Genomic DNA, 11,854 nt, shown 5'->3' with positions numbered 1-11,854 from the left:
ATTCATCTTGTTCGAGTGAAGATTGTTGAGGGTGTTTCTTGTTTAAAACCTTAGGGTTTTTCCTTCTTCATCAAATATTTTGTTCAAAGTTTTTTGACGATTGATTCGCTTTGGTAATCAATTCAGCCGTGCATAAGGGATTGAGGGATTAAAGATTCGCTCAACAAATTTGCTACAACCGGAGGATTGAGAAAGGAACGATCGGGGTCTTGATCGGTGAAGATCATTGACATTGACTTTATTCAACTTGAATCAAGGGGAGGATCGAATTGTATTCAATTTTACTGCATGTGTGTAGTTGGTGATTGGTACTTTCTATCCTTGTTAAACATTTTGCAATCAAATAAAACTTTCCTAATTTCATTTGAAATTAAGGGCAGACGTACTCCTGCGACGACGATAGAGGAACTGCATAAACAAATATCGTGTGCCTTATCACTTTTACTTTATCTTGCTTCCATTTGTTTTCATTTATTTCCATTGTTGAACAAAAACTAAGGTTTGGTAAATATCGATCACCAAGTGTTCGATAAAATTACTCAATCAAATTTTTGTTCAAATTTTAGTGAAAACGTTCATTGTGAGTAATATACCATATAGTGTATAATTGAAACAATTGATATATTCGTTAAAACGTAATTCATTACTTTACATTTTCATCCGTTCGGTTTCGTGTACGTATCCGGTCCCCGATAACGTAATCGCTCTTAGACAATTAAGTGATTCGGGGAAGTCACGTTTCAAAAGCTAAAATTTTCTTAAGTCGGAAAAAGGTGGTCTATTCACCCCCCTCTAGACCATTCCTATCGTCTAACACTCGCGGCACATGACGGGAAAAAGGTCTATGTTCCAAGACCTGGTGGTTAAGTCTGCTGGAGAAGTCAAGTTTGCAGGAGATCAGAAGGGCAAGATCATTGGCTCAGGAACCATAAGTGTTGGTAACTCTCCTTCCATAACTAATGTACTTCTTGTAGATGGATTAGCTCATAACTTATTGTTCATAAGTCAATTAAGTGACAATGGTTATGACATAATCTTCAATCAAAAGTCTTGCAAAGCTGTAAGTCAGAAGGATGGCTCAATCCTATTTACAGGCAAGAGAAAGAACAGAATTTACAATATTGATCTTCAAGATCTTAAGATTCAAAAGGTAACTTGTCTTATGTCTGTTAGTGAAGAGCAATGGGTCTGGCACAGAACATTAGGCCATGCTAGGTTGAGAAAGATTTCTCAGATTAACTGGTTAGAGGACTCCCTAATCTGAAATATAAATCAGATGCTCTTTGCGAAGCATGTCAGAAAGGGAAGTTTTCCAAACCTGCATTCAAGTCTAAGAATGTTGTCTCTTCCTCTAGGCCGCTAGAACTTCTGCACATTGATCTGTTTGGCCTAGTCGAAATAGCATCTATCAGAGGGAAAAAAATGGATTAGTCATCGTAGACGACTATAGCAGATGGACGTGGGTAAAGTTCTTGAAACACAAGGATGAGTCTCATACAGTGTTCTTTGACTTCTACACTTCGATCCAATCTGAGAAAGAGTGTAAAATCATAAAGGTCAGAAGTGATAATGGTGGCGAATTTGAGAACAGATTCTTTGAGATTTATTTCAAAGAAAATGGTATTGCCCATGATATCTCTTGCCCTAGAACTCCACAGCAAAATGGAGTTGTAGAGCGAAAGAATAGAACTCTATAAGAAATGGCCAGAACCAGGATCAATGAAACCAATATGGCTAAGCATTTCTAGGCAGAAGCAATAAATACTGCATGTTATATTTAGAATAGAATCTCTATAAGACCTATTATTAATAAGACTCCTTATGAATTGTGGAAGAACATAAAGCCCAACATTTCTTATTTCCATCCATTTGGATGTGTATGTTATATTCTGAACACTAAAGATCATCGGCATAAGTTTGATTCTAAGGCACAAAAGTGTTTCCTTCTTGGATATTTGTCATACCCTAATTTTGACCCCCCCTGAGATGTCATATCTTCAGGCTTCTCATCAGATCTAAACAGATACTCAGAACAGTCACTTGTTCATCTAGTGCTCAATCGAGGATGTTCAGAAACAAGAGAACTCAGGCAAAGGATCAATCAATAGAAGTATTAGTCTCTAATACAATCATGGGACCCAAAAGCTTCATTTTTATTCACCTATGATTGATTAGATACCCAGTCATCTGAGCTCAGATTTACCCAAGTCACCAGACTAGGGTTTTGAGCCCATCAAGGGCTATAATCAGGGATCACATATGGGAAACCCTAAAAAGCTCCAGGATATCTATCAAAGGCTTCAATCATCTTTAAATGATCCATATAACCATATCCATTGGGCATTACACTTCAATTCAAGATCCACAGTCATCAATTTCATCTGGTCGACAATTAGGGTTTTTGACCTAATTCACCTGGACAGTTGACTTTTAATCAGGACATGGATCCAAAACTCAAAAAAAGGTTCAAGAACTTCTATTACCTCAACATAGTCCATTCATATCATCCATTTGAGGAGAAGAACTTGGTTCATCACAAAAGTCCAAAATCTCACTTCATCTGAAAAAGTCAACTATACAAGACCACCTTTGACTTTTAGGGTTTTTGGTCAAATCATGACTTTTAAGGATCAATATCATCAATATATGATTATTAAAGTCATTTGACCAAATAAATTCAAGAAAATTCACCAAGGATCAAAAAGTCGGGAATTAGGGTTTTTCAGGGCATTGTGGGAACTCAAAATTTCACCTACACAACTCAAAAAACTTCCAACATGAAAGTTGTAGATCTTGCAAAATAAAACAACATCTTACAATGCAACTTTTTTCAAGAAATCGACCATTTAAGAGATTTGGAATTTTGAAGCTTTAGGTCATAAAAACTTAGAAATTTTTCTAGGTGTTTTTAACCTAGTTTTCTTCCAACTTTGGGCTCATTTTTCACAATTTTCCCAAATGATTCTGAAGAAACCCCAAACTAGTGAATTGAAGTAGATGTTTAGGGCTTTCCAAATTGTGCTCAACCTTCTCGAAATTAATTTTGAGCTAAGAGTTATGCTTGTTCAAAGTTGGCCTCATGAAGGAAAATTATAGGTCATGCATCATTTTGAAACTTTGCAATTTTGTGCATATGACCTCACAAATGGATGCTACACGACCCATAACACATCTGCAAACATGCCATGCATTCATTTTCACCATGGCATAAGGATTGAGGAAGATTCCCAAAACAAGAACATGTGATTATGTAATGATTACATTTGGGAATTTATGGCAAATGGATGAATCATCAAAGGAATCTTCTCACCAACCAATTAGAGCTCATTCTGCATCAGAAATGTTCCCTAAGATCAGATGGGATCAATGGATAAGGAGCTAGCTCGAAAATGCAATGATCACATTTTGGATATTCCTTGAATTCCTTCATGGCCAAGAAACCAAAACTCTCTCATTAAGCAAGCTCACTCCCTCAATCTGTACAGAACCATTTGCCTATAATAGACACAATAGGTCGACCTACTGCAAGCTGCTTCTGAAAAATTCTATGTAAGGGCTCAATGCGTCGATGCATTACATGCATAGGTCGACGCATGGAACATTGATGTTATCTCGGGTATGCGCACGCTGACTCTTCAGGTCGACGCATCCACTTTTTGAAATTCAGATGAAAGAGCAAAATGCGTCGACGCATTGATGGAATAGGTCGACGCATAGCATTTTGGGGAATTCACGGGAATGCGCACGCTGACCCTTCAGGTCGACGCAAGTGTCACACATTGCTCATTCTCAAGTGCAATACACTCAATAGGTCGACCTATGCAGAGAGCAGGTCGACCTGTCGCTAAAAAAACTGGTTTTCTGCTGTTTTCAAGTTAGCCTATGCATTATATGTAGTATAAATACTCAAGTGATCATTCTCAAGCATTCAACAAGAAACGTGAAAAATATACTCAAGCTTCTTCTCATCTTCAACCTTTCGCTTATTGATCGAGAATCACACATAATCATCTTTCTCGATCGAAGTAAGGAACGTGTGTTGATAAGGTTCGACGGTAGATATTTGTCTTGTTCGAGATTCGACGGTAGACATTCATCTTGTTCGAGTGAAGATTGTTGAGGGTGTTTCTTGTTTAAAACCTTAGGGTTTTTCCTTCTTCATCAAATATTTTGTTCAAAGTTTTTTGACGATTGATTCGCTTTGGTAATCAATTCAGCCGTGCATAAGGGATTGAGGGATTAAAGATTCGCTCAACAAATTTGCTACAACCGGAGGATTGAGAAAGGAACGATCGGGGTCTTGATCGGTGAAGATCATTGACATTGACTTTATTCAACTTGAATCAAGGGGAGGATCGAATTGTATTCAATTTTACTGCATGTGTGTAGTTGGTGATTGGTACTTTCTATCCTTGTTAAACATTTTGCAATCAAATAAAACTTTCCTAATTTCATTTGAAATTAGGGGCAGACGTACTCCTGCGAGGACGATAGAGGAACTGCATAAACAAATATCGTGTGCCTTATCACTTTTACTTTATCTTGCTTCCATTTGTTTTCATTTATTTCCATTGTTGAACAAAAACTAAGGTTTGGTAAATATCGATCACCAAGTGTTCGATAAAATTACTCAATCAAATTTTTGTTCAAATTTTAGTGAAAACGTTCATTGTGAGTAATATACCATATAGTGTATAATTGAAACAATTGATATATTCGTTAAAACGTAATTCATTACTTTACATTTTCATCCGTTCGGTTTCGTGTACGTATCCGGTCCCCGATAACATAATCGCTCTTAGACGATTAAGTGATTCGGGGAAGTCACGTTTCAAAAGCTAAAATTTTCTTAAGTCGGAAAAAGGTGGTCTATTCACCCCCCTCTAGACCATTCCTATCGTCTAACACTCGCGGCACATGACGGGAAAAAGGTCTATGTTCCAAGACCTGGTGGTTAAGTCTGCTGGAGAAGTCAAGTTTGGAGGAGATCAGAAGGGCAAGATCATTGGCTCAGGAACCATAAGTGTTGGTAACTCTCCTTCCATAACTAATGTACTTCTTGTAGATGGATTAGCTCATAACTTATTGTTCATAAGTCAATTAAGTGACAATGGTTATGACATAATCTTCAATCAAAAGTCTTGCAAAGCTGTAAGTCAGAAGGATGGCTCAATCCTATTTACAGGCAAGAGAAAGAACAGAATTTACAATATTGATCTTCAAGATCTTAAGATTCAAAAGGTAACTTGTCTTATGTCTGTTAGTGAAGAGCAATGGGTCTGGCACAGAACATTAGGCCATGCTAGGTTGAGAAAGATTTCTCAGATTAACTGGTTAGAGGACTCCCTAATCTGAAATATAAATCAGATGCTCTTTGCGAAGCATGTCAGAAAGGGAAGTTTTCCAAACCTGCATTCAAGTCTAAGAATGTTGTCTCTTCCTCTAGGCCGCTAGAACTTCTGCACATTGATCTGTTTGGCCTAGTCGAAATAGCATCTATCAGAGGGAAAAAAATGGATTAGTCATCGTAGACGACTATAGCAGATGGACGTGGGTAAAGTTCTTGAAACACAAGGATGAGTCTCATACAGTGTTCTTTGACTTCTACACTTCGATCCAATCTGAGAAAGAGTGTAAAATCATAAAGGTCAGAAGTGATAATGGTGGCGAATTTGAGAACAGATTCTTTGAGATTTATTTCAAAGAAAATGGTATTGCCCATGATATCTCTTGCCCTAGAACTCCACAGCAAAATGGAGTTGTAGAGCGAAAGAATAGAACTCTATAAGAAATGGCCAGAACCAGGATCAATGAAACCAATATGGCTAAGCATTTCTAGGCAGAAGCAATAAATACTGCATGTTATATTTAGAATAGAATCTCTATAAGACCTATTATTAATAAGACTCCTTATGAATTGTGGAAGAACATAAAGCCCAACATTTCTTATTTCCATCCATTTGGATGTGTATGTTATATTCTGAACACTAAAGATCATCGGCATAAGTTTGATTCTAAGGCACAAAAGTGTTTCCTTCTTGGATATTTGTCATACCCTAATTTTTACCCCCCCTGAGATGTCATATCTTCAGGCTTCTCATCAGATCTAAACAGATACTCAGAACAGTCACTTGTTCATCTAGTGCTCAATCGAGGATGTTCAGAAACAAGAGAACTCAGGCAAAGGATCAATCAATAGAAGTATTAGTCTCTAATACAATCATGGGACCCAAAAGCTTCATTTTTATTCACCTATGATTGATTAGATACCCAGTCATCTGAGCTCAGATTTACCCAAGTCACCAGACTAGGGTTTTGAGCCCATCAAGGGCTATAATCAGGGATCACATATGGGAAACCCTAAAAAGCTCCAGGATATCTATCAAAGGCTTCAATCATCTTTAAATGATCCATATAACCATATCCATTGGGCATTACACTTCAATTCAAGATCCACAGTCATCAATTTCATCTGGTCGACAATTAGGGTTTTTGACCTAATTCACCTGGACAGTTGACTTTTAATCAGGACATGGATCCAAAACTCAAAAAAAGGTTCAAGAACTTCTATTACCTCAACATAGTCCATTCATATCATCCATTTGAGGAGAAGAACTTGGTTCATCACAAAAGTCCAAAATCTCACTTCATCTGAAAAAGTCAACTATACAAGACCACCTTTGACTTTTAGGGTTTTTGGTCAAATCATGACTTTTAAGGATCAATATCATCAATATATGATTATTAAAGTCATTTGACCAAATAAATTCAAGAAAATTCACCAAGGATCAAAAAGTCGGGAATTAGGGTTTTTCAGGGCATTGTGGGAACTCAAAATTTCACCTACACAACTCAAAAAACTTCCAACATGAAAGTTGTAGATCTTGCAAAATAAAACAACATCTTACAATGCAACTTTTTTCAAGAAATCGACCATTTAAGAGATTTGGAATTTTGAAGCTTTAGGTCATAAAAACTTAGAAATTTTTCTAGGTGTTTTTAACCTAGTTTTCTTCCAACTTTGGGCTCATTTTTCACAATTTTCCCAAATGATTCTGAAGAAACCCCAAACTAGTGAATTGAAGTAGATGTTTAGGGCTTTCCAAATTGTGCTCAACCTTCTCGAAATTAATTTTGAGCTAAGAGTTATGCTTGTTCAAAGTTGGCCTCATGAAGGAAAATTATAGGTCATGCATCATTTTGAAACTTTGCAATTTTGTGCACATGACCTCACAAATGGATGCTACACGACCCATAACACATCTGCAAACATGCCATGCATTCATTTTCACCATGGCATAAGGATTGAGGAAGATTCCCAAAACAAGAACATGTGATTATGTAATGATTACATTTGGGAATTTATGGCAAATGGATGAATCATCAAAGGAATCTTCTCACCAACCAATTAGAGCTCATTCTGCATCAGAAATGTTCCCTAAGATCAGATGGGATCAATGGATAAGGAGCTAGCTCGAAAATGCAATGATCACATTTTGGATATTCCTTGAATTCCTTCATGGCCAAGAAACCAAAACTCTCTCATTAAGAAAGCTCACTCCCTCAATCTGTACAGAACCATTTGCCTATAATAGACACAATAGGTCGACCTACTGCAAGCTGCTTCTGAAAAATTCTATGTAAGGGCTCAATGCGTCGATGCATTACATGCATAGGTCGACGCATGGAACATTGATGTTATCTCGGGTATGCGCACGCTGACTCTTCAGGTCGACGCATCCACTTTTTGAAATTCAGATGAAAGAGCAAAATGCGTCGACGCATTGATGGAATAGGTCGACGCATAGCATTTTGGGGAATTCACGGGAATGCGCACGCTGACCCTTCAGGTCGACGCAAGTGTCACACATTGCTCATTCTCAAGTGCAATACACTCAATAGGTCGACCTATGCAGAGAGCAGGTCGACCTGTCGCTAAAAAAACTGGTTTTCTGCTGTTTTCAAGTTAGCCTATGCATTATATGTAGTATAAATACTCAAGTGATCATTCTCAAGCATTCAACAAGAAACGTGAAAAATATACTCAAGCTTCTTCTCATCTTCAACCTTTCGCTTATTGATCGAGAATCACACATAATCATCTTTCTCGATCGAAGTAAGGAACGTGTGTTGATAAGGTTCGACGGTAGATATTTGTCTTGTTCGAGATTCGACGGTAGACATTCATCTTGTTCGAGTGAAGATTGTTGAGGGTGTTTCTTGTTTAAAACCTTAGGGTTTTTCCTTCTTCATCAAATATTTTGTTCAAAGTTTTTTGACGATTGATTCGCTTTGGTAATCAATTCAGCCGTGCATAAGGGATTGAGGGATTAAAGATTCGCTCAACAAATTTGCTACAACCGGAGGATTGAGAAAGGAACGATCGGGGTCTTGATCGGTGAAGATCATTGACATTGACTTTATTCAACTTGAATCAAGGGGAGGATCGAATTGTATTCAATTTTACTGCATGTGTGTAGTTGGTGATTGGTACTTTCTATCCTTGTTAAACATTTTGCAATCAAATAAAACTTTCCTAATTTCATTTGAAATTAAGGGCAGACGTACTCCTGCGAGGACGATAGAGGAACTGCCTAAACAAATATCGTGTGCCTTATCACTTTTACTTTATCTTGCTTCCATTTGTTTTCATTTATTTCCATTGTTGAACAAAAACTAAAGTTTGGTAAATATCGATCACCAAGTGTTCGATAAAATTACTCAATCAAATTTTTGTTCAAATTTTAGTGAAAACGTTCATTGTGAGTAATATACCATATAGTGTATAATTGAAACAATTGATATATTCGTTAAAACGTAATTCATTACTTTACATTTTCATCCGTTCGGTTTCGTGTACGTATCCGGTCCCCGATAACGTAATCGCTCTTAGACGATTAAGTGATTCGGGGAAGTCACGTTTCAAAAGCTAAAATTTTCTTAAGTCGGAAAAAGGTGGTCTATTCACCCCCCTCTAGACCATTCCTATCGTCTAACACTCGCGGCACATGACGGGAACAAGGTCTATGTTCCAAGACCTGGTGGTTAAGTCTGCTGGAGAAGTCAAGTTTGGAGGAGATCAGAAGGGCAAGATCATTGGCTCAGGAACCATAAGTGTTGGTAACTCTCCTTCCATAACTAATGTACTTCTTGTAGATGGATTAGCTCATAACTTATTGTTCATAAGTCAATTAAGTGACAATGGTTATGACATAATCTTCAATCAAAAGTCTTGCAAAGCTGTAAGTCAGAAGGATGGCTCAATCCTATTTACAGGCAAGAGAAAGAACAGAATTTACAATATTGATCTTCAAGATCTTAAGATTCAAAAGGTAACTTGTCTTATGTCTGTTAGTGAAGAGCAATGGGTCTGGCACAGAACATTAGGCCATGCTAGGTTGAGAAAGATTTCTCAGATTAACTGGTTAGAGGACTCCCTAATCTGAAATATAAATCAGATGCTCTTTGTGAAGCATGTCAGAAAGGGAAGTTTTCCAAACCTGCATTCAAGTCTAAGAATGTTGTCTCTTCCTCTAGGCCGCTAGAACTTCTGCACATTGATCTGTTTGGCCTAGTCGAAATAGCATCTATCAGAGGGAAAAAAATGGATTAGTCATCGTAGACGACTATAGCAGATGGACGTGGGTAAAGTTCTTGAAACACAAGGATGAGTCTCATACAGTGTTCTTTGACTTCTACACTCAGATCCAATCTGAGAAAGAGTGTAAAATCATAAAGGTCAGAAGTGATAATGGTGGCGAATTTGAGAACAGATTCTTTGAGATTTATTTCAAATAAAATGGTATTGCCCATGATATCTCTTGCCCTAGAACTCCACAGCAAAATGGAGTTGTAGAGCGAAAGAATAGAACTCTATAAGAAATGGCCAGAACCAGGATCAATGAAACCAATATGGCTAAGCATTTCTAGGCAGAAGCAATAAATACTGCATGTTATATTTAGAATAGAATCTCTATAAGACCTATTATTAATAAGACTCCTTATGAATTGTGGAAGAACATAAAGCCCAACATTTCTTATTTCCATCCATTTGGATGTGTATGTTATATTCTGAACACTAAAGATCATCGGCATAAGTTTGATTCTAAGGCACAAAAGTGTTTCCTTCTTGGATATTTGTCATACCCTAATTTTGACCCCCCCTGAGATGTCATATCTTCAGGCTTCTCATCAGATCTAAACAGATACTCAGAACAGTCACTTGTTCATCTAGTGCTCAATCGAGGATGTTCAGAAACAAGAGAACTCAGGCAAAGGATCAATCAATAGAAGTATTAGTCTCTAATACAATCATGGGACCCAAAAGCTTCATTTTTATTCACCTATGATTGATTAGATACCCAGTCATCTGAGCTCAGATTTACCCAAGTCACCAGACTAGGGTTTTGAGCCCATCAAGGGCTATAATCAGGGATCACATATGGGAAACCCTAAAAAGCTCCAGGATATCTATCAAAGGCTTCAATCATCTTTAAATGATCCATATAACCATATCCATTGGGCATTACACTTCAATTCAAGATCCACAGTCATCAATTTCATCTGGTCGACAATTAGGGTTTTTGACCTAATTCACCTGGACAGTTGACTTTTAATCAGGACATGGATCCAAAACTCAAAAAAAGGTTCAAGAACTTCTATTACCTCAACATAGTCCATTCATATCATCCATTTGAGGAGAAGAACTTGGTTCATCACAAAAGTCCAAAATCTCACTTCATCTGAAAAAGTCAACTATACAAGACCACCTTTGACTTTTAGGGTTTTTGGTCAAATCATGACTTTTAAGGATCAATATCATCAATATATGATTATTAAAGTCATTTGACCAAATAAATTCAAGAAAATTCACCAAGGATCAAAAAGTCGGGAATTAGGGTTTTTCAGGGCATTGTGGGAACTCAAAATTTCACCTACACAACTCAAAAAACTTCCAACATGAAAGTTGTAGATCTTGCAAAATAAAACAACATCTTACAATGCAACTTTTTTCAAGAAATCGACCATTTAAGAGATTTGGAATTTTGAAGCTTTAGGTCATAAAAACTTAGAAATTTTTCTAGGTGTTTTTAACCTAGTTTTCTTCCAACTTTGGGCTCATTTTTCACAATTTTCCCAAATGATTCTGAAGAAACCCCAAACTAGTGAATTGAAGTAGATGTTTAGGGCTTTCCAAATTGTGCTCAACCTTCTCGAAATTAATTTTGAGCTAAGAGTTATGCTTGTTCAAAGTTGGCCTCATGAAGGAAAATTATAGGTCATGCATCATTTTGAAACTTTGCAATTTTGTGCATATGACCTCACAAATGGATGCTACACGACCCATAACACATCTGCAAACATGCCATGCATTCATTTTCACCATGGCATAAGGATTGAGGAAGATTCCCAAAACAAGAACATGTGATTATGTAATGATTACATTTGGGAATTTATGGCAAATGGATGAATCATCAAAGGAATCTTCTCACCAACCAATTAGAGCTCATTCTGCATCAGAAATGTTCCCTAAGATCAGATGGGATCAATGGATAAGGAGCTAGCTCAAAAATGCAATGATCACATTTTGGATATTCCTTGAATTCCTTCATGGCCAAGAAACCAAAACTCTCTCATTAAGCAAGCTCACTCCCTCAATCTGTACAGAACCATTTGCCTATAAATACAAGTGCATTCCTCAGTATCAAACACACCAAAGCAACTCTATTCCTTGCTTTCTCCTTCCCTCTCTCATGCTTATGGTTTTTCAAAGTTCTTTGGAAAGAAGAATCGTTTTCTTCAAACCAGAGCTCTTCTTTGGAAAGTAAGCATTCTAACATCTCAAAGGGGTTCA

The sequence above is a fragment of the Vicia villosa genome, linkage group LG1 (genome assembly GCF_029867415.1).
Source record: "Vicia villosa cultivar HV-30 ecotype Madison, WI linkage group LG1, Vvil1.0, whole genome shotgun sequence".
NCBI lineage: Eukaryota > Viridiplantae > Streptophyta > Magnoliopsida > Fabales > Fabaceae > Vicia > Vicia villosa.
Note: the sequence above shows the minus strand (reverse complement) of the source record.